At 43.7% G+C, this 23,849-nt stretch overlaps 7 non-coding genes and 2 pseudogenes across 7 annotated transcripts; all 9 read left to right on the plus strand.

Annotated features, from left to right (window-relative positions):
• The first annotated feature begins 7,911 nt into the window (after positions 1–7,911).
• Positions 7,912–7,992, plus strand: LOC120946350. The gene has a single exon (XR_005750684.1). It is a non-coding gene; the product is annotated as a small nucleolar RNA SNORD24 (small nucleolar RNA).
• A 148-nt stretch (positions 7,993–8,140) lies between these two features.
• LOC120946369 lies at positions 8,141–8,220 on the plus strand. The gene has a single exon (XR_005750702.1). It is a non-coding gene; the product is annotated as a small nucleolar RNA SNORD79 (small nucleolar RNA).
• A 1,516-nt stretch (positions 8,221–9,736) lies between these two features.
• On the plus strand, positions 9,737–9,813 carry LOC120946436. The gene has a single exon (XR_005750758.1). It is a non-coding gene; the product is annotated as a small nucleolar RNA SNORD77 (small nucleolar RNA).
• A 1,495-nt stretch (positions 9,814–11,308) lies between these two features.
• On the plus strand, positions 11,309–11,386 carry LOC120946401 (annotated as a pseudogene).
• A 316-nt stretch (positions 11,387–11,702) lies between these two features.
• LOC120946446 lies at positions 11,703–11,767 on the plus strand. The gene has a single exon (XR_005750767.1). It is a non-coding gene; the product is annotated as a small nucleolar RNA SNORD75 (small nucleolar RNA).
• A 465-nt stretch (positions 11,768–12,232) lies between these two features.
• On the plus strand, positions 12,233–12,305 carry LOC120946374 (annotated as a pseudogene).
• A 1,631-nt stretch (positions 12,306–13,936) lies between these two features.
• LOC120946411 lies at positions 13,937–14,011 on the plus strand. Its single transcript, XR_005750734.1, has one exon. It is a non-coding gene; the product is annotated as a small nucleolar RNA snR60/Z15/Z230/Z193/J17 (small nucleolar RNA).
• A 651-nt stretch (positions 14,012–14,662) lies between these two features.
• LOC120946393 lies at positions 14,663–14,734 on the plus strand. Its single transcript, XR_005750721.1, has one exon. It is a non-coding gene; the product is annotated as a small nucleolar RNA SNORD47 (small nucleolar RNA).
• Positions 14,735–15,352: 618 nt separating this feature from the next.
• On the plus strand, positions 15,353–15,424 carry LOC120946363. The gene has a single exon (XR_005750697.1). It is a non-coding gene; the product is annotated as a small nucleolar RNA SNORD81 (small nucleolar RNA).
• The last annotated feature ends 8,425 nt before the right edge of the window (positions 15,425–23,849 follow it).

A 23,849-nucleotide genomic window follows, 5' to 3' on the forward strand; every position in this document is an offset into this window, starting at 1 on the left:
GTATATTACAGAAGCAACCATTTGAGCCCATATGGGAAATTTCATTAGTTTTGCTGTCACGCATGCTAGCCTTCCTGATGGCCATCGCTTTGGCTATAAGGGTGTTGGAATTGGTAGGGTACCATACCTAATCCTTTACCACGACATGGTGTTGCGTCCTATTCCATCCTTGCCAAATGCGGTGTCTACAAAGAGTGATTACTGCGCTAAAAAACTAATAAAAACAAAAGTGAGCTGCAACAAATATGTGATATACACACAAATACAGAGCAATAGAGGAATAAGTTGCGCTGATAAAGTGAAATATTGATATTCAATGGGAATAAGTCCAAACAATAAAGGTCCACGCAAGTCCTCAAAATTGTAGGGATAAATAACGTGTAAGAAAGATAAAAATGCAAATGAAGCCAAACGTGATCAACACTTGAGAAGGTATATAGGATGTATGCTTACCAGAAGGCAAGCAATTAAGAGCTTGCGGCTGAACCCCAGCCAGGGCCTTTAACCAGAGCTGTAGTCCAAATCAGAGGTTAGAATCCTTCCAGTAGGTGGAGTGGCATAGAAATTCCAAGAAATAGAACTCACATAGTGATGTACCGAATACATCACTATGTGAGTTCTTTTTCTTGGAATTGGAAGTAATAACAATAACTGAGATGACCCACACTAAAGCCACAGCAGTGGACCAGCCCATACAAGAACCTATAATCCAACAGGGCAAAAATTGATGTATGTTAATACGATGCAACAATACTGTACATGAAAGTTAAAGGTGAGCAAAGAAGGTGTAGCCAGACCCAGTGGTGGCCTGGGGGGTGGTAAACACCACTAAAACCATCTGCTGTTCGGTCTGGCACTTACTCCATCTAGGTGGCAGGCAGCGGCTCTGGTGTCCTTTAACGCGGCAGCTGCTGACGTGGGTCTTGTCTCTTCGATGCCCAAAAGGATCACCTGATGTTTTGTCGGGAAACGTCTCATGGCCTGCTTCCTGATTGGCAGGGAGATTTAGTGTGAAAACAGCAAATATTAATTTGCTGTTGTCACACAACTGGGTGGGATCGGGGCACAGTGCTCTGTACCCCAAGCCCACCCCTATTGTAGCCTCTTTCTAATCAAATGATTAAAAAAAAACATAACCTCCCAATTGGAAGCCATAGTCTGTTGCCCCTGTAAGTAGATCGTGGATAGGGAGGCGGCACCTAAGTGCCCCTAATGGATTGGCTGCCACTGGCCAGACCCCCAAGGAGAGAAGAGAAAGAAGCCACTTGGTGTGTAGTACCCCAAGACGATCATTCCAAGTGTCCCATACAGCTGGGGTATTGCGCAGTCTAGCCATAAAGTATTCCATAGATCTTGCGTCTCTAATCTGCTGGAAAAGGGCAGTAAATGTCTGCCAAAACATACTATTATGTTCCAGTAATTGCTGCTGTGGCAAGAGGGACGATATTGCATCAGCGGACTTTTTAAGATGCTTACCTGCACATCGCCCCCTCATCAGAACGTCTGCTTTTCCGGAGGCCAACATTTTCAATCTTTGGCACTGCCATTCGGCCTATGCTTGGGTCCAAGAGTATTTTCCAAAAATATGTTTGCATATCCACTGGCTATACGAAGGGGCATTATTTTTATAGGGTTTTTTTAGATCGCTTACTTCTGAAGGATTCATTAAAACTATCTGCAGACAACTGAAGGCCTGTTCAGATTCTTCAAGCTTTCAAATTTCATGAATCGGCTTTCCATCCACTTATCCATCTCATTCCAGAAGCATCTTGCTTGCCCTTTACTCAATGAGTCTCGCAGATCAGACATTACAGCATCAGGTTCTTCCCTGGGATCTTCATTTGTTTCTCCCTGGCCTGCGAAACCATCCTTTATCCCCCATTAGGGAACTCTCTTAGGTTGCTCTCTTATAAAGTGGCCATCACATCTATCAGGCAAAGTGCCATTACTGATTCTCCACAAGGATAAAGTGTTTCTGCCAGGAAGAGCCTCCGTTCTACCATCTCCCCATCCCCCCCCCCCCCCCAAAAAAAATCAACCTTCTAGGATACATCACTGGTCCCAGAAGACTACGGGACCATTCACAAGGCACTTACGCATGCTCAGTAGGAAACCTGTTGTGGCTTCACTTTGTGTCCCTTACTTGAGGTGCTTGCACCCGAGGCCGATTAAAGAATTGGCTTGGGTGAAGACCTCTCTGGACAGACAAGTGCCTTTATTAAAAGGTGGCGCTAAGAATATACAAGTGAAAATACAGTATATATATATCATGAATCATAATCATGAACATAGATCACTGCAAAAAAAGACATATTGTTGAAAATATAGCAAGCTAAAAAGTCCATTAGTTATAGTGTTCCAAACAAAAACCTTTTAGGGCCCATGTACACGGGACGCTGCTAAACGTACGTTCAGAGGCAGTTGGACGCTTTTTTCAATTGCCCCTGAACTCATTCAATGTTATCCTATGTGACAATGTACACAGTCTCGTTTATTGACGTTTTTAGGCAGTTGCGTTCAACAGCGTTTTTTTGAAAGCAAAAAAATGAGATAAGACGCAGTTTTTTTTTTTTTAAGAAGCAGGATCTTTCTATGAATAGCATAGAACCCACTGACAAAGTGGTACTTTGATGCAGTGAATGGGCTTAAGTGCAGTATAGCCCTATGGTGTGACTAAATCCCTATATTTTTTTTTCAAATGTTCAGGTGGTTTAAATAGCCTTGCAGGAGTTAAATGTCATTTTTGTATTGTGTGCTCTCAGGGCCGGTGCAAGGATTTTTGCCAACTCAGGGAAAGGTACATCCCCCCCTCACACACACACCATACATTATATATGAATATATATCAGACCCCCCTCCACTAACTACAGACCCCCCTCCCGCAGTATGGATCCCCCTTACTAAGAACAGACCCCCCTTCCTCAGTACAGACCACCCTCCGTCAGTATAGACCCCACACTAAGTACAGACCACCCTCCGTTAGTATAGACCCCCTCAGTGTAGAATCCCCCCTCTTAGTGCAGACACCCCACCTTTAGTGCAGACCCCCCATCAGTATAGATATCCCCCCTTTAGTGCAGACCCCCCCATCAGTATAGATTTCCCCCCTTTAGTGCAGATTTCCCACTAGTATAGAATCCCCCTTAGTGCAGTCCCCCACAGTATAGACACACCCCCATCAATATAGACACCCCCCATCAGTATAGACATCCCCCTCAGTACAGACCCCTCCCTCCAATACCCCCATGGCAGCCGACAGGGGGTATCACGGGGCACCAGCACACAGGGGGGTCCGGACAGCAGGGGATTCGGAGTGTGGGGCAATTAAAGAGGAGGGGGGACAATTACAGAGATTGGGGAGGTAATTGCAGAGATGGGGTGCAAATACAGAGGAAGGGGGTGCAAATACAGAGGAGGAGGGTGCAAATACAGAGGAGGGGGATGCAAATACAGAGATAAGGGGGCAATTAAAGGAGGGAGGTGAAAATACAGAGGCGGGGTAATTACAGAGGAGGGGGGGAATACAGAAGAGGGGGGTGAAAATACAGAGGAGGGGACAATTACAGAAGAGAGGGGTGAAAATACAGAGGAGGGGGAAATACAGAAGAGAGGGGGCAAATATACAGAGGAGGAGGTGGGGGGGGTAATACAGAGGAGGAGGGGGGAGAAAATACAGAGGAGGGGGTGAAAATACAGAGGAGGTGGGGGGGGGAATACAGAGGAGGAGGGAGAAAATACAGAGGAGGGGGGAGAAAATACAGAGGAGTTGGGAGGGGGGGAATACAGAGGAGGAGGGAGAAAATACAGAGGAGGGGGGAGAAAATACAGAGGAGGGGGGAGAAAATACAGAGGAGGGGGAATACAGAGTCCAAACATAAGGGAGAGAGAGGTGACAGGCAGCTGCTGGTACAGAAGTTTTTAATAAAATAAATGCTTAAATACAACCCACTCACTCTTGTCAGAGCTGTAGGCATGTCAGTCTGTGAAGTCGGCTGTCCCATTCTCCCCTCCGATCCACGCTGCTGTCATCACTGAATCACTGGAGGAAACAGAGCCACGGGAATCTCATGTGAACTGTCAGCCTCTGATGATGGAGGCGTGGTTAAGCCTCGAACGCTCTGATTGGTCACAGCAATCCCAGGCTGACAGCACATTGCAGTTTCCCCACGGCTCTGTATACTTGGCTTCCTCCAGTGATTCAGCGATAACAGCAGCGTGGATCGGAGGGGAGAATGGGACAGCCGACTTCACAGACTGACATGCCTACAGCTCTGACAAGAGTGAGTGGGTTCTATTTAAACATTTATTTTATTAAAAACGTCCGCACCAGCAGCTGCCTGTCACCTCTCTCTCTCTCCCTTTTGATTGCTCTTGTAATTGCTTCCCCCGCCCGCCGCTCCGATCCCCCTCTGTGCTGGGACTTAAAAGGAGGGCGACTGTCATGGTCAATTTTCCACCCTGGGCGGCGCTGGCGCCGCCAGGCAAGTGCACATGTTGCCTTGCGCTAACGCCGGCCCTGTGTGCGCTGTAATATTTTGTTCTGTTTGTATGGTCTTATGGCTGCACCATCTTTAATGCATTTTTTTCCCCCCAGTCGTCTTCCAGGACAGCCCATGAGAGAAGCCCCTCCTCCTGACAGGAACAGGAAACACATCACCAATACACTTTAAAAGGCAGTCCCTCTGCTGAACTGGTCAGTTTATTATGTTTTCTCCAGACGGAGAAGATGCATCACCTGGAACCAGGGTTAGGTAGGCCTTTGGCTTTCTTTTTTGTTCCACCCACATCTTTACTTACTTGGCTCCACTGGGAGCAGCTTGTAGGATTTTTGTCAAGAAGGCCGTCCAAGACCACTCCATGGAGGAAAATAGCAGCTTGGTTCCCTGTCTTCTTCCATGCCTGGCGAAGGCTATGACTGGAAGTGGCATACCCCCCTTGACAGGAACCAGCACAGGCAGCGTGGGTTCCCAGTCCAAATGTCTGGGTGCGTGCACTGTCTGCACTATAGGACATTTTTGGGCAGAGGGGCTCGTGCAGTAGCTACGTTGGGTTGTGGCCTGTCTGTGTTCCTTTGTGACCGGATGATGCACGGCAGTAATCCTTATGGGGGGGGGGGGTCATTTCCAGGAGCTGGAAGTTTTGGTTCCAAGCCTCTTTTTCGGAGAAGGGAAAGGGCTAGCTGGTGCCTTTTTTAAATGGCATTTTCCTCAAGCAAGGCTGTCAGGAAGCTACAGGTGGAGGAGCTAATACTGCATTTTGGGCTCAATGTAGATTACAGCTCAGGCTGATACAGGTGCCCTTGGCACCAGAAGGACACAGGTAAGATGGAGGTTGCTGTACCTACCTACTTTTCACTTGTGTTTGCTCCTAGCTTGTAATTTGTCACCTGGGCCCCCTTGAGTTGGGGTTAATGTGGCAGGGCACTGTTGGGCTTCCCCCTATTGACCAAGGAGGATAATGAACCTAACTAGTGCCAAGATCCCCTACCCATGTGTTGGGCTGTAGGGGATCCCTAGAAGGTGGATTGTTGGGGGTTTTTTATTGGTCCCACTACTCCTTAACTGAAAGTGTCAGTGTGGGTGTTTTTTTTTTTCTCCCCTTCTTCCCCCAATCTTCTCTAGGCTCACAGAGCACACTAATTGGCCTTAATTGTTTCTGGTATCTGTTTCCTGGGTGTGGTTGCCTCACAGGTGTTTGGTTTACCTCCCTACACACAGTACAATCTGCAGTCTGTTATTTTCAGCTGACAGAAGTTTTTTTTCTCCACCTGTCTCACAGAAACCTTCCCACTAGAGAGCTGGGAAGGATGAAGTGTAAACTTTTGATGGTTACCGGGTATACTTTGTCACTCACCTGGGATCTGACTATACAAGCCTCAGGGGAGAGGTCGGTCTCATGGTAAATTTACAGCCTTGGCTCAAGTCTGCCTTTTAAGCCTAAGGTTTAATGTTCTACTTCACATGGGTCTGAGTATTTATCCTTTTTGCTCCACCTGTCTTAGCTTTCCATTCCCATTAGAGCTGGGAAGGATAAAGTGTAAATTCCTAAAACTCTTGATGGAGTCCTCGCTTACCTGGGGTCTGACTATACAAGCCTTCAGTGGAGAGGTCGGTCTCATGGTGCATTTACAGCCTTGGCACAAGGTTTGTTGTTTTTTCTTAGATTATACACTTAAACTTTTCCATCATTACAATAAATACATTAAATGCACATACATAAATGGTCTCAATATACTCCCTTATTAAGATGTTCAAATGGCATTGATAAGATTTTTTTACTAGGTAATCTGCTCATCCTATATACAATCTGCCCCAAGCCTATAGTCCCTATAATCTATATCTATAACAGAAAAAATCAAACATAGTGGGGGGGGGGTTAAACAAGACTGTCTTTTAGGCCTAAGGTTTGATGTTCTATTTTGCTTCTTGGGTGTGGTAACCATTTTTGGTGCTACTGGGTTTGCATATGGAGTTGCATTTTTGTCTGTTACCTGGGTTTTGCTGCCTCACAGGTGTTTTGGTTTGCCTTCCTAACACATGGTGCAATCTGCAGTCGATTAACAACTCAGCTGGCAGAAGTTGACTCTCCACTTGTCTTACAGAGCCCTCCTATCCAACTAGTGCAGGGCTGGGAGGGAGGAAGTGTAAACTCAGAGCTTTTTGATGAAGGACTTGTCACCTGGTGTAATATGCCTTCACTCACTTGGGTTTTGACCTTTTATAAGCCTCAGTAGTTCTGTGGGGTTTATCCTGCCATACATTGTCAGGAAAAATGTAAAGCCTTGGCACGAGTCTCATTTGGGTCTAAGATTTTATATTTGCATCATGGGCCTGATGTGTGGGGGGTGTGTGTTTTTATGTTGCCAGTTTTGTATGTGGAGTCGCATTATGTTAACATGCCTTCGTATGCTTAGACTCTGGCCAGGACCATAAGTTCAGGGTTTATTGATACATGCAGCTGCTGTATTCACCCCTGCTTACTGCCAGCCTCTAGAGGTACTGCAAAGTTTGGATGTTTCAGTGGATAATCTGTTGTAGCTAAAGCTGCAGAAGAGGCTTCTGTCGTAAAGGTTTGTTGTTTTTCTAAATGGGTTCCTTAAGCTAGTGCATTGTTGGTTCACTTTTTCCTTTGATTTCCCCTCTGTTTTTTTTTTTTCTTTGTCTGAATTTCTCACTTCCTGTTCCTCCTCAGTAAGCTTGCCCCCCATCTGAGCTGTTCTGGCTGGGGTTAGTCGGAGTGCTCACCCCCTCCCTTGGGACTAGATCCCTGCGTTTTTTTTTTTTTTTTTTTTTTTTTCCTTTTGAGTATCGGCAACTTAAAACGGGACTTCAATATTGTGGCGGACAAATCAAACACTGAACAGACACTTGTGGCATGAATACAGCGATCAGTGCTAAAAAATTCACTGTACTAAGGACACTGGCTGGAAAGAGGGAACATCAGGGGCAATCGAAGGGTTAAATGTGTTCCTAGGGGGTGATTACTAAATGTGGAGAAGGTAAAGATCTGTGTTCCTGTTTGGCAGAAACACAGATCAGTACATTCCCTTCTCACAGAAACGCGGTTTGCATTTACATAGGCAGAGACCACCCTTCTGCCTGTCTCCCAAACGTTTAGCGTGGATTGTATCCGCTGGGCCACTGGTTGGTTACTGCTGTGTCCAGTCACAGCAGGGGGCAGGTCTTTTCAAGGGATTTTTCCCAGAGTGTGGTAATGTGACTTTTCTTTGTAAAAGATTAAGAATACCCAATCACATGCAAGATAAATAATTTGCTTGCATGATTGGATGATAGAAATCAGCAGAGCTTCACATCTCACCATGCTGAGGGCGTATCCCCTTACAAAGTGAAGCCTTTGCCTTTTAGTCTTTCCAACCCGGAGAGAAGTTCAGGGCCTAACTATACAGTGTAATGCTACTGTGATGACACTTATTTGCTACTCTTGACTGTGAGGATGACGAGAGAGCTTACCACCAATATATGTTCTGAGGCATTACAAAGAGAAGCAGCAAAGAGCCCACTAATGTGTACACTTCTGCTAACAAACTTTAATTTATTTTTTTAAGATGTGGAGTCCAGTCCATCATGGTGCAGTACACTCGGGTAAGTTGATGTCTCTTCTGCCGGATATGAGAACATAATGCTGTACATGATGACTTGAAATAATCAATGGGAATCTCTCTGAATAAGACTGAGGGAAATCTTCTATTCTGATGCAGTGTAGAAAATAAGAAGCTTCCTTTCATTTGTACATTTTGCCTTAAAGTTGGTCTTTTTGTTTTTAGATCAAAGATGTTCTATGTCTTGATGATCCATGGAGGGACTCAAGGTTTGTAACAAATGTTTATAATTGGCAGATTTTGCCAATTGCTCTATAGAGTCCTCTTGCACTACTTCTAAGGCTCCATGCACACTAAAGCTGATAAACTGTAGTTGGCGTTTTGGTTTTTATTTTAATTATTTTTTAAAGCCCATAAACTGAACTCTGTTGGCCTATGTGCCCATGCAAAAAGTTAGCGCCGTGTGTTTTTTTTTTTTTTTTTTTATCCATTGAAGGAAAAAAAGCAACACTGAAACGCTGATTAAAGCTATTGCAAGAAACGTTGAAATGCTCCCTGCAAAGCTACTGCCTGTGTTTTTTTTTTTTTTTTAAGCTTCAGTGTGCTCCATGCAGTAAAATATGAAATTATAAGATGGCTATTCAACATTGGATTAGGTCTTTAAGGTGATACTCGGCCCTGGTAAAAAAGTGAGCGTTATACGCCAATAAATACAGTATATGTGTGTGTGTATATATGTGTGTGTATGTGTGTGTATATATATATATATATATATATATATATATATATATATATATATATATATATATATATTTATTAAATTTACAACTTTGTTAAACATCTATGCATTTTGCAATGAAATTTGGGGGGGGGGGGGGTTCTAAGTAGTTCAGTAACACTTTTTTTTCAAAGTTGCAACATGAGTCGTGGCAGTTTGAACAGTTCAGTTGCCAACAAATGGATGCCATTTTGAACTGACAAATCGCACCAGTGTGAACATGGGCTAAAGGTAAATGGTTTGCACAGAGCAGCCAGTCCTGATTCTCCCCTGCCTGTACTCTTGACTCCTGCCACCTGAGTGCCTCCATAGGAAGCTGCTTGCTATGGGCACATTAATGCGTGCTTGCTCATGAAGCCCAGCTTTGTCCATAAGACACAATAGGGCTCGGCTCCGCTTCCTCACTGAATAACAGTAGCAGGAGCCAATGGTTCCTGCTGCTGTCTGAGATAATGAGGCAGAAAGCTGGGAGAAGCTGCTCTCCAGCACTTTGCTGGATCAAGATTGGCATTGGGAGGGCAGAAGGGAGCTGCATACTAAAGGTTTTTACCTTCATGAGTAGCTGGGTCACAGATGGCAATACACTCCCTCTCCAAACTAAAAGCCTTTAGTTGCGCTTTAATAGAAATTGCATATGCTAAACGGCCTCGGTTTTAAGTGACATGTGCTGCAGGCCTATCGTGGATCTTATAAATGTTGCTTATGATCACTGTGGGTCAGTATGAACCCTGCAAGATCTGTCTGTCCATCGATCATTTGATTGTTTCTTGAAACTGAAATGCCACTTGCATTTATTAGGGCCGGACATACTGATGTAACCATTGTAGGTTCAAGCTGTGCTTGGTTTAGATCCTTTTAGCAAGGCTTTACATCTCTTGACATCAGAAATCAAATCTCGGACATCATGATGATTGCATAGTTCAGCAGATGAACAGTGATGAACACGGCTTGTCTTTCGCTCCTATCTGATGTGTCTGTCTCCTGGGAGGGGCTGAACAAAATGTTGAAAACCTCCACTAATTGGTGTTTCTCTGCAGGTTGTGTACACAGAAGTAAACTACAGGATGAGGGATGACTTAATCAGTAAGTATACTGAATGTGGCATACAGGAAAAGCTTTGCTGGGTTACAAACTGTCTTGGGTGTATGGGCCCCCCCCCCCCCACCTTGATCACGGCCTGTCACAATTTTTATTGGCTTACACCTGAGTCAATGGTTTGCTTTACATGATGATTTTTTTTAACAGACTTGACAACCCCATGGAGGTCTGTTATTAGCTCTATCTGACTTGCTTGATTTTTGTCCTTGTAGCTGAATCTTGCTTTTCCACCTACTAAATGGTCTGTCTTTTTGGTTACAGATGGTATTGGCCCTTTCAGCACAAGACTTCTCCAAGAGCTACAAGGTAAGATCTATTCTGGGCATTGCAGCAGCTCCAGTCATAATCTAGTTGAGATGTACAGCAACACCTTCTTTACTAGGCCTTGTAATTGTACTGCATACTAATGGAATCGTTAAAGTGGAACTATAGGCAAAACTTTCCATTTTTGGGTTGGAGCAAAGGAGGGTTATGACCCCCCCCCGTCAGTATATAAAATAAAACTATCTGTGTCCCGTTGTGGAGGTTTCCTGTCTTGTAGCCAAACAGGAAGTGAGGGGAAATCTTAAACCTCCTCCAGGTCACCAGAACTAACGTCCCCATTGGAAGATTTCTCTATCTGGGGACAACCCACAATTTGGGGATTTTCTTATACTTTTGGACAGACTAGAGGGTGAATAATAACTTTAGCTCCAGGCCTTTGACACTTTTGTTTGCGTGTAAAGTATCTTTTGCTAATAAAAATTAGTTTAAACCCCCCCCCCCCCAAATATTATAATTAAAGGGTGTCCAGGCTCCTTTTTAAAATTCTGTAGCTGCTGGCTTTTAATATTGGGACATTTGCCTGTCCGAGAATCCAAGCTGTGGCAACACCCCAGCTTTTTCTTTGGCCTGCCATTTCTTGTAGCAGTGAAGCTAAACTACCTGGTTGATCTCCCCTGGAAGGGGGGGGGGGCAGATGCTTGTCAAATATGAACATTCCCAAGTTTGTAGGATTTGAAGGGCAGTTTGTCTAGTGCAAGTGGGTCAGTATGGTTCCTTTGTGCCCTTTTAACTGGTACCATCTCACATTCTGCAGCCATCTTGAGTGTAGTTGCATAAAGTCTTGTGCTCCTTTTTTGGGTTTCAAATGTCTGACCTGAAATATATATGTGGACTTGTGTTACTGTTGACCTAAACCCACAACTGTATTGTGCATGCACTGATGAGCTACTTAAGCTGTGCTAACTAACTACCATTGTGGCGTTTTTCCCTTTTTTTTTATTTTTTTTTTTTTTTTTTCCCCCCCTACGTGCATTATTGGTGGGCCTTTAATTTACCGGTGAGCAATCTGTGTAATTTGTACGTACTTTAAAAAAATAAACATTTTTGGTTACCAGTGATGAAACTGATTCTGCCATATGATATAAAGGCTGATTATACTCTTAACCGTTCCATATTTTTCAGAGGTAACTACCAGAATTTAAAGGGAATCCTTATTGGAGTGTTCAAGAAAAATGAACCCTTGCCCCCTATTCCTGCAGTGTGGCAATTGTCTTGCTTTCAGTCCATTACATGATTCCTTTAAAGATTTTGGTCATGTAACTTTTATTTTTTCCCCTGGCTAAATTGTATTCTATTTAAATCTCTTTGCAGGTATCCATGTGTGAAGAGGTGCCCTTAAGATGGCCATTACTAGAAAATACAGTTCATGCCATTGAACACTCTATGGCTAAATTGGTAAGAATTGCTTGAAATATTAAATTCTAAAATAAAATAAAAAAAATAAGCCTATGATGCTGTAAGAGTAGTGGACAGAAGTGATTTCTGACATTTTTAATACAACTGAGGCTTAACTAGATGTTACACTACTGTATAGTGCCAAATGTATGGGGTACAATTGCAGCTGTCAATCATCCTGGTTTTGTAAAAACTGAATGCTGGGGAAATTCTTGATTGCACAGCTTCTAATGGGACCTGTTGCACTTGTCTTATAGTTTTGCTTTCATGGCAGTGGTTTGCCCAAGTCAGCCCACTTGATTGGCTAACCATAATCACTTGAGTGTCCTGACTCGGTATCTAAATGGCCACAAGTGTTCCCTCCTGTAAAGCTTTAGTTGCAAGATTTCTAATGTGGAATTTATGCTATGGGGGTCCATGTGGGTTTAATTTTTTACAATTCCAGGGACTTTAAATAAGATGCATGTAGGTGGCATTTTTATTTACATAAACAATTTTTGATCTTTCAGATGCTGTTGCAAAGCTGGTCAACTTCAATGTACGTGCTTCTAAAAAAAACTTGTTGTCATTTATTGGTATACAATGATGATTTTTGCTTTTATCAATGGGAATCTCTCTGAATAAGAATGAAAGAAACCTACATCTGATGTATGCTGTGTCTGGGGTATGCAACCTGGGGCCCTCCAGCTGTTGCAGAACTAAAAGTCCCAGCATGCCTCTGGGAGCTACTGCCAGCCATGCCTCATGGGAAATGTAGTTCCAGAACAGCTGGAGGGCCCCAGGTTTGCCTACCCCTGGTCTAGAGTTTAGTTGTAACTGGCTGCTTGATGAAGATGAGTTTTTAAATTTTATTTTTTTAGGTGTTAAAACTTCAAGGGCAAACAATGTAAAGGTAAGATAAATCATTTAACACAACTTTTGCTGATTGAGGGCAGGATAAAATAACAGCTTGTACACAGGTTAACATGATGACTTTATAGTTCATCAGACTGACTGTGGTGAACACTTTCGCTCCTATCTGATTAATCCTGTCTCAAGCTTGGGTTTTTTTTCTGGTAAAGTGGCTTTTTAAATACAAATCTAAGCCATGCCTAACCATTAACAGTGCTATATGCTTGGCACTGGCACCCTTGATGTCTTCATGTCTAGGCTTGGCACTTGTACATATCCCAGTCAGGCTAATAAGAGTAAAAATTTCTTAAGTTAAGATGTCTAAAGCCTCATTTTTCATCCAAGCGTATGACTTTTGTCCAAAGGGCGTTGGACGCGAACTTGTGCATATAAACGGCAAAGCATTGTCGCTCAAATGCAAAACTGTGTTCGGCTCTTTAGCGACACTCTTTGGGCAACTTCTGCTAATGAGTTTATGGTTAGCATTGCTTCTGAGCAAGCGTGTTTGTACTTTGGCGTTTTGTCCGAAGGACTTGTGTACACACAATTGGATAATCCAACACTTGTTGGCGGACAATTTTTAAAACAAATTGTCTGGCATGTACAAACTGTCAGATTTTTCAACAGCCTGTTATCACACCATTCCCATTGCAAAATCCTATCCTGTGTATGAGGCTTAAGACTGCCTTAAAGTGGTAAACATTTAAGTTTCTACCTGCAAGGCAATAGCTTAATATAGTATATGCATACTAGCATGTTATGAAAGGCTTGCCCTAAACTAAGCCCTCCAGCAGCGCACTGTAATCGCTGCAGAGGGTCTTCCTTTTTTAGGCTTGGGGACTGATTGGAGGAGCCGCATTGACATGCATGAGTCTCGGCCAAGTTGCAAAGCTCTGAAGGGCACCAGTATACCGCTCAGAGCACATGCACTGGTGACTTCATAGCTGCTGCTCGCTAGAATATCTCCTAAATGGTGCACGTTTAGAAACTTGTTTTACCTACAGGTTTACCTGTAGGTAACAATAGTTCAGAATTAACGTACTATTCTCAGTTTCAGCATTGCATTGGTAAACCTCTGCCATGTAAAGGGATTGGGTTGTAGAACATTCTAAAGAACTTGAAGGGTAGAAAATGTGCCCACATGGCAAAGGTACAAACTTGTGTAATCGCTCAGCCTAGACCCAACATGTAGGTCAGAGCAGCAGTTTGGAAGCAACAATTTGCCCTCGGCATAAGCGGTTAAAATATTAAAACGGCACAACTATTTTAGAAACTAATAAACTCAAACTAATCTCTTCTCTGCATCTTTTGTAGGTCTGGCAACAGTTTGCATGCCACCTTAGGAATCGGAAGAGGTGGGTTAATTTTCTATATAATATTGATGTATAGGATTATTGTATATGATGACACCATAGTTCAGCTGATTGCTATGAAGAACAATCTTTCGCTCCTATCTGATACATTCTTAGAATCTTTATCATTTGCTTGGGCACAGGCACAATATTGAATATTATGTTTCTTTGTAGGCATGGCTACAGTTTACATGCAAAAGTCGGGAGGATGCTTTTAAAAATGGTAAGTGGATTCTTTTACTTTTTAGTTGTTGTGCTTGCATGCAAAAACATTTAGTAGTTCATCAGTATTTTGCTCAAGATGACCTCCCTAACAATAGCCCTCCAGTTGCCTATTCTGTGTGTTTGGGGGGGGCGGGGGGGTTACTAAAGTTTCACTTGAAGAGTAGGTCCAGCCTGGATGGTGAACTTTTGGCTTCACAGCAGGTTCCCTAGTGAGCAAAGAATGATACTCCTTCCCTGGCACAATATTTAGAAAGCGCAGCATTTTCAAATGTTATAATCAACTGGTGCATGTTGATACTTTTTCAATGGTCTGTAAATGATGACTTTAAGAATCAGGTCTCTGATCACTTTGAGGACAATATGACTCGCTGATACAGACTAACACTAGGGAAAATGTTGTCCAACTATTCCAAATGTTTCCCTAAACAGTATTTTTCTTCTCCAGGTTTCCTCTTGGTAATGATCAAGCTGCTATTCAAGATGCAACTATGGTAAGTGAAGCATGTTTTACGAAATTGTACATTCTACCTAATTTACTGTAACCAGTGATGAAAACGATTCTGCCATATGAAACCTGATTTCACTATTACCGTTCCACTTTTTTCTGAGGTTACATTGTCTACATGGTAGTAAACTGCCTTTGTTATGCCAACACAATATTGCATATAGGTTGCTAACACTTTCTCTGCCATGCAAGCAAAAATATCCCTTAAAATTCCACTTGTAACTTGTGGTCTCCTTTTTTCCATGTGCCATCTGAGACCCCAGAAGCAAAGTGAGACCTAGCACTTGCAGGTGTGGGTGAACATGTGACTTTCAAGGCATGTACACCCATCGGCCATAACCTGATCACCCACATAATGGGTAGGTCTCTTGACACCAAACCGGCAACCTGATGAGGCCTGGACTCCACTAGACCTCTGAAGGCATGCAGCGGTATCTGGTACCATGGCCCTTTAATTTCACTGCATGTGTGCTGTTTTATACAGCGCCTCCTGGAATGTGATATTGGTGTCCCCGGGGGGGGGGGGGGGATATCCCTAATTACCTAGGCAGATTCAGGGGCTGTGCTCTACAAGTGTTCCCACCCCCTTTTTTGAAAGGTGAAAGTGCAGGTCTGCATCACAAAGGCATCATTAACACTTGTGCTTTTTCACAGGTATCAAGATATACGTACGAAGCTGGGTGTCCAGATCTATCTTGTAAGTGTGCTATGTAAACTGTTCTTATGGGGATGCATGATGATAAATACTTTGAACTCTCTCACTGATTACAGATGAAAGTAAAAGTACTGACTTCCCTGTCATTTGAGCATTCTTAAGCACTTGTTCTATGCACTTTATTAACATTGCACTAAAATCTTTGTCTTCTAACCTACAGATTCAAGTGTGGATGAAGGCACAATCAGCAGCGTATACTGAATATAATGCTAAATGACCAAATACAATAAAATTTTAAAACTAAATTGTAAAACTGCCTTTTTCTTATGACTTGTACAAATAAGTAAATTATTGAATTTACAATGCTATAGTGCAGGGATATGGAATTAGCTGACCTCCAGCTATTGCAGAACTACAAATCCCATGAGGCATAGCAAGACTGACAGCCACAAGCATGACACCCAGAGGCACGCTAGATTGGAAATCTTAGGGAGTGGATTTTGTCAGGGTAGGAATGTATATAGAAGCTGTAATTTCATTATATTTTAACCACTTCAGGCCCAGGAAAGATTTACCCAATTTCTGACAGGCCATTTTTTGCAATATGGCACTACGTTGCTTTGACAATTGCATGGGCATGTGAGACTACCCAAACAAAGCCTTTTTTTTTTTTTTTTTTGTGGTATATTGATCGCCACTTTTTATATATATTTTTGTGCTATAAACAAGTGAGAATTTTGAAAACTCATTACTTTGTTACAATACATATCCAAAAAATACACACAAGTTTAGGCCAGGGGTGCCCAACCTTTTGTCACGGGCCACAATGAGTGGGTGGATGGCAGGTCCTGTTTCTGCTCTGTATATGCAGAGTGGACATGGACACAGCCCACTATACTTGTATTGGAGGTAGGACACAAGTCAGTTTACATCTGCCACTCCGAAGTGAATGGAGTGTCCAATTGGGTCAGACTGACCGTGTGAAGGGGCTCAAGGCTGCTTTCACACTGATGTGCTGCAGTGTACATTGGCTTTCCTTCACTTTGCAATAGACTTCTATTATATCTGCAGGTTTGGTGCACTTTCAGAAAGCTCACCAAACTCACAGGTAATAACAGAAGCCTATGGCTCTGTGCAGGTAACACACAGGTGCTCTGCGACCTGTGGATCAGTTTGCAAGCATCCCAGTAACCACTGTAGAACAGATATGCCCATTTATACATTTTTATTACTAAAAAAAAAAAAAAAAAAAAAAAACTGACCTTTAATAACAGTATTCTATGCCAGAGCAGGGGGTCACGGGCCACATGTGGCCTCCCTGGTTTAGGCCAATACGTATTTTAACTAAATTGCAATAGGTGCATTTGGTTTGCGCAAAAGTTGTCTACAAACTACAGGGTAGATTTATAGACTTTTTTTTTTACAAGATTGCAGCAGACAACTAAATGACTCTCAGGGAAGGGTTAACTGTTCTTTGGCTGTGTTGTAACTGGGGGGACATGACAAACCACTGTTTCCAATCACAGGGAACAGGATCTGGCATGTCTCCTGTCAGAATGAAGATTCTCCCCCCCCCCCCCCCAAAAAAAATTATGTGTAAAAAAAAAAAAGGGGGGGGGGGTACCTGAAGTTTCACATGCACGGACCAACGTAAAAAATAGTCTTCATCGTACAGGATAGAAATTGACTTATTCATTACTGGCAGGGGTCAAGTCCTGGGGAAAAAAGTGTGGGAACTCCCACCCAAGATCCACTCCCCCCACCAAAAAAAAAAAAAATTATACGCTCATATGCATAATTACTAAACCGCAAGTTCATTCTAAATCCCGAGATAACTTGCGGCAGACCTCCGCAATGTCTCCTGGGAACAATGACAAAAGCTCTCAGGAGACATTGCGGCATCGAGGAAGTGACGGAACACCCGCACACTACCGATGAATCCATATACAGGAAGCGGCCAGTAACATAAAGGATTAATAAGGTTCGTCTGCCCCTGACAGTGACTCGAGCTGGGCATCGCCGCTAAGTGAAGGATTGGCTCGGCTGCTTGAGGCTGCTCTAGTCCTGCAAAGGGAACTGCGTTCCTGCTGTGAAAAAAGTGCAGGAACTCCGTTCCCATGCGTTCCTGCAGGACTTGAGCCCTGATTACTGGGTTATATGCCGTCTCTAGGTGAATGGACACTTGTAGCCTGAAATCTGCCCCTATATAACCCACCCCCATACAGGAAGTACAAGTTTTTTTTTTTTAGCCAGTGTCTGCAAGGACAGGATTCTGAGGGGGGCTTCCAGTCATTCTGGTGGCACCAGCCTGCCCCCCCCCTAGAGATCGGCAATAGTGAAGACAGGTATGCTTTCATGCCACCCTGAACTGTCAAGGTTCTATACTCCACCCCAATTTGCAGTCTCTAAATTTGAGGGTGTGGGTATTGATGGCAGGGTGTTAAGCAGTGGTTCTCAACCTCACTAGGGCCGTGACCCTTGATAAAATTTCCCATGTTGTGGGGACCCCCAACAGTAAATATTTTTGTGGGTTGTCGGCACCCAAGACAAGTAATTTGCACCCCTAAACCACGGACATTTTCCCTGAGTCCCTTCCACTCGTACAGTAAAACCCCTTATGGTACATTTTGGGATTTATCACTCCTCTCCCTTCGATGTATTCTCTATTTTTATTCCTTCTCTTACTCCTTGGTGGGGGGAATGGGATGAGTGGCAGTGCTGGCGGGAAGTTGGGATGAGTGGCAGTGCTGGTGGGGGGTGGGATCAGAGGCAGCACTGGGCTGAGTTCTGATCAGCTAACTTAGGTGACCTTGATCAAGAGCACCTATGCCCTAATCAGGACATAGGGTTTCCCCAGCCCCTCCCACTTCACAATCCTCACCAGTCAGCTGACCTCTAGTCTCTGCCCCCCACCCATGCCGTGAACTGCGAAAAGGCTGAGTGGGCGGCTCCAGGGACAGCCCGGCTGGGCTGCTTTCGCTGGAAGAGTGGTGTGGGCTTCAGGAACAGTTCAGATTTCGGTGACCCCTGGCAAATTGCCATTTGGGGGTCCCAACCCCCAGGTTGAGAACCACTGGTGTTAAGGGTCATGGTGTCTACCCTAGTGAGTGCCAGAAAAGCAGTCACCTATGAAGATTTATTGAAAGGTCTGGAAGACTCTTGTATTGCTGTGAAGCTAGAAAATGGCATCTGTGGAAATGCATGATTGGAAGAATTCTCTTACAGTACAATCGGGTCAGATTTCAGCCCTGTCAGTATTCTTCCAAAGGCCTTTAGCCTGGCTGGTATGAAACTTTATGCAGGGGGTAACTTGCTTGCTCTCTCATATTGGGTCACCTATGTGTCCTTGGACTTTAAACCTGGTATTACAGAAGCAACCATTTGAGCCCATATGGGAAATTTCATTAGTTTTGCTGTCACGCAAGCTAGCCTTCCTGATGGCCATCGCTTTGGCTATAAGGGTGTTGGAATTGGTAGGGTACCATACCTAATCCTTTACCACGTCATGGTGTTGCATCCTATTCCATCCTTGCCAAATGCGGTGTCTACAAAGAGTGATTACTGTGCTAAAAACCTATAAAAACAAAAGTGAGCTGCAACAAATATGTGATATACACACAAAATACAGAGCAATAGAGGAATAAGTTGCGCTGATAAAGTGAAAAATTTAATATTGATATTCAATGTGAATAAGTCCAAACAATAAAGGTCCACCCAAGTCCTCAAAATTGTAGGGATAAATAACGTGTAAGAAAGATAAAAATGAAGCCAAACGTGATCAACACTGAGAAGGTATATAGGATGTATGCTTACCAGAAGGCAAGCAATTAAGAGCTTGCGGCTGAACCCCAGCCAGGGCCTTTAACCGGAGCTGTAGTCCAAATCAGAGGTTAGAATCCTTACAGTAGGTGGAGTGGCATAGATATTCCAAGAAAAAGAACTTGCATAGTGATGTATTCTGTACATCACTATGTGAGTTATATTCGGTACATCACTATGTGAGTTCTTTTTCTTGGAATTGGAAGTAATAACAATAACTGAGATGACCCACACTAAAGCCACAGCAGTGGACCAGCCCATTCAATAACCTATAATCCAACAGGGCAAAAATTGATGCATGTTGTCAATACGATGCAGCAATACTGTACATGAAAGTTAAAGGTGAGCAAAGAAGGTGTAGCCAGACCCAGTGGTGGCCTGGGGGGTGGTAAACACCACCAAAACCATCTGCTGTTCGGTCCGGCACTTACTCCATCTAGGTGGCAGGCAGCGGCTTTGGTGTTCTTCAACGCGGCAGCTGCTGACGTGGGTCTTGTCTCTTCGATGCCCAAAAGGATCACCTGATGTTTTGTCGGGAAACGTCTCATGGCCTGCTTCCTGATTGGCACGGAGATTTAGTGTGAAAACAGCAAATATTAATTTGCTGTTGTCACACAACTGGGTGGGATCGGGGCACAGTGCTCTGCAACCCAAGCCCACCCCTATTGTACCCTCTTTCTAATCAAATGATTAAAAAAAATAACCCTCCAATTGGAAGCCATAGTCTGGTGCCCCTGTAAGTAGATCATAGATAGGGAGGCGGCACCTACGTGGCCCTAATGGATTGGCTGCCACTGGCCAGACCCCCAAGGAGAGAAGAGAAAGAAGCCACTTGGTGTGTAGTAGCCCAAGATGATCATTCCAAGTGTCCCATACAGCTGGGGTATTGCGCAGTCTAGCCATGAAGTATTCCATAGATCTTGCGTCTCTAATCTGCTGGAAAAGGGCAGTAAATGTCTGCCAAAACATACTATTATGTTCCAGTAATTGTTGCTGTGGCAAGAGGGACGATATTGCATCAGCGTACATTTTAAGATGCTTACCTGCACATCACCCCCTCATCAGAACGTCTGCTTTTCAGGAGGCCAACATTTTTGGCACTGCCATTCGGCCTATGCTTGGGTCCAAGAGTATTTTACAAAAATATGTTTGCACATCTACTATACGAAGGACTTAGGGCATTATTTTCATAGGGTATTTAGATCGCTTACTTCTGAAGGATTCATTAAAAGTATCTGCAGACAACTGAAGGCCTGTCCAGATTCTTCAGGCCTTCAAATTTCATGAATCTGCTTTCCATCCACTTATCCATCTCATTCCAGAAGCATCTTGCTTGCCCTTTACTCAATGAGTCTCACAGATCAGACATTACAGCATCAGTTGCTTCCCTGGGATATTCATTTGTTTCTCCCTGGCCCGCAGAAACCATCCTTTATCCCCCATTAGGGAACTCCTTTAGGTTGCTCTCTTATAAAGTGGCCATCACATCTATCATAAATTCTTGTGTTGGAGGCGCTATCAGGCAAAGTGCCATTCCTGATTCTCCACAAAGATAAAGTGTTTCTGCAGCCAAGAGCCTCCGTTCTGCCATCTCCCCATCCCCCCCTCCCCAAAAAAAAAATCAGCCTTCTAGGATACATCATTGGTCGCAGAAGACTACGGGACCATTCACAAGGCACTTACGCATGCTCAGTAGGAAACCTGTTGTGGCTTCACTTTGTGTCCCTTACTTGAGGTGCTTGCACCCGAGGCCAATTGAAGAATTGGCTCGGGTGAAGACTTCTCTGGACAGACAAGTGCCCTTATTAAAAGGTGGCGCTAAGAATAAGAATATACAAGTGAAAATACAGTATATATATATATATATATATATAAAATATATCATGAACCATAATCATGAACATATATCACTGCAAAAAAATACATTTGTTGAAAATATAGCGAGCTAAAAAGTCCATTAGTGATAGTGTTCCAAACACCAAAAAAAACAACTTTTAGGGTCCATGTACACGGGACGCTGCTAAACGTACGTTCAGAGGCAGTTGGATGTTTTTTTCAATTGCCACTGAACTCATTCAATGTTATCCTATGTGACCATGTACACAGTATCGTTTATTGACGTTTTTAGGCAGTTGCGTTTAACAGCGTTTCTTTGAAAGCAAAAAAAAAATGAGATAAGACGCAGTTTTTTTTTTAAGAAGCAGGATCTTTCTATGAATAGCATAGAACCCACTGACAATGGGGTACTTTGATGCAGTAAGCGGGCTTAAGCGCAGTAAAGCCCTATGGTGTGACTAAATCCCTATATATTTTTTTTTCAAATGTTTAGGTGTTTTAAATAGCCTTGCAGGAGTTAAATGTAATTTTTGTATTGTGTGCGCTGTAATATTTTGTTCTGTTTGTATGGTCTTATGGCTGTACCATCTTTATTGCATTTTTTCCCCCCAGTCGTCTTCCAGGACAGCCCCTGAGAGAAGCCCCTCCTCCTGACAGGAACAGGAAACACATCACCAATACACTTTAAAAGGCAGTCCCTCTGCTGAACTGGTCAGTCTATTGTGTTTTCTCCAGATGGAGGAGATGCAGCACCTGGAACCAGGGTTAGGTAGGCCTTTGGTCTCTGGCTTTCTTTTTGTTTCACCCACATCTTTACCTACTTGGCTCCACTGAGAGCAGCTAGTAGGATTTTTGTCAAGAAGGCCCTCCAAGACCACTCCAGGGAGGAAAATGGCAGCTTGGTTCCCTTTCTCCTTCCATGTCTGGCGAAGGCCATGACTGGAAGTGGCATACCCCCCTTGACAGGAACCAGCACAGGCAGCGTGGGTTCCCAGTCCAAATGTCTGGGTGCGTGCACTGTCTGCACTATAGGAAATGTTTTGGGCAGAGGGGCTCGTGCAGTGAGCTTGGGTTGTGGCCTGTCTAGGTTCCTTTGTGACTGGATAATGCATGGCAGTAATCCTTGTGGGGGAGGGGGGGGGGTCATTTCCAAGAGCCGGAGGTTTTGGTTCCATGACTCTTTTTCGGAGAAGGGAAAGGGCTAGCTGGTGCCATTTTCTTCAAGCAAGGGCTGTCCGGAAGCTACAGGTGGGGGAGCTAATACTGCATTTTTGGCTCAATGTAGATTACAGCTCAGGCTGATACAGGTGCCCTTGGCACCAGAAGGACATAGGTAAAATGGAGGTTGCTGTACCTACCTACTTTTCACTTGTGTTTGCTCCTATTTTTTTTTTTTTGGGCTTTCCCCCATTGACCCCCCCCCCCCAATCTTCTCTAGGCTCACAGAGCACACTAATTGGCCTTAATTGTTTCTAGTATCTGTTACCTGGGTGTGGTTGCCTCACAGGTGTTTGGTTTACCTCCCTACACACCCCTAAATACATTTATGTAGTGTCTCCTACTGCATGTCAGCACTTTGTTTAGAAACACAGGCACCTCCTAGGTTAGAATTGTAAACATTTTAATGAGATATGGGTGCATTGTCCACTTGCATGGAGGTTAAGGAAGTAAGGCACGAGTCCATCCACAGTGGCGTGGTGTTTTGAACAGCTTCTTCCTTCTTCCTTTTTTTTTTTTTTTTTTTTTTTTTTTTTTTCTTCCTTGGATCAGGCTGATGGTGAAAGTTGGAACGCAGCATCGGGCGTGATGTCACTGCTGGGTGTTATCAGCCAAAGTCTCACTAGCTTGACAATGGAGCATGCCCTGAAGTTCCATATACCAGTGTGCATGCTGTAAAAACGCTGTTGCAACCCACCAGTGATGTTGTCGCGCCCTGCGCCACGTTCCAGCCCTCCCCATCGGCCTGATCCAAGTCTCGGTTACATTGCTGTGGTTCCAGAGATCCTGCTGGCTAGGATTTCTCCCCCCACAGACAGAAAAATCATCAGCGTGTGTGTGTGTGTGTGTGTGTGTGTTTATCTCTTAACCACTTCAGCTCTGGAACCGTTACCCCCCCCCCCCCCTTCTCCTCTTCATGACCAGCCTTTTTATTTTTTTGTGATTCGTTACTTTGACAATTACATGGTCATGAAACACTGTACCCATATAGCGCTGCGTTTTTTTTTTTTTTTTTTATATTTTGCACTATAAACAAACAACTATTTTGATAAATTTTTACTTTCTGCTATAAAACATACCCGATAAAAGCAAACGCATTTCTTCACTTTAGGCGAGTGTGTGTTTTCATTATACTAGTAATGGCGAGTATCGGCAATTTAAAACGGGACTGTGATATTGCGGCGGACAAATCACTGAACAGACACTTGTGGCATGAATACAGCAATCAGTGTGGAAAATTTACTGTACTAACGACGCTGGCTGGGAAGAGGGAACATCAGGGGCAATCGAAAGGTTAAATGTGTTCCTAGGGGGTGATTACTAAATGTGGGGGAATATTGTTTGGCAGTACATTCCCTTCTCACAGAACAGCGGTTTGCATTTACATAGGCAGAGACCACCCTTCTGCCTGTCTCCCAAACGATAAGCGGGCATTGTATCCGCTGGGCCACTGATTGGTTACTGCTGTGTCCAGTCACAGCAGGGGCAGGTTTTTTCAAGGGATTTTTCCCAGAGTGTGGTAATGTGACTTTTCTTTTTAAAAGATTAATAATACCCAATCACATGCAAGATAAATAATTTGCTTACATGATTGGATGATAGAAATCAGCAGAGCTTCACATCTCACCATGCTGAGGGCCTATCCCCTTACAGAGGGAAGCCTTTGCTTTTTAGTAAGTCTTTCCAACCCAGAG

This window comes from Rana temporaria, chromosome 7 (genome assembly GCF_905171775.1).
Source record: "Rana temporaria chromosome 7, aRanTem1.1, whole genome shotgun sequence".
In the NCBI taxonomy this organism is placed as follows: domain Eukaryota; kingdom Metazoa; phylum Chordata; class Amphibia; order Anura; family Ranidae; genus Rana; species Rana temporaria.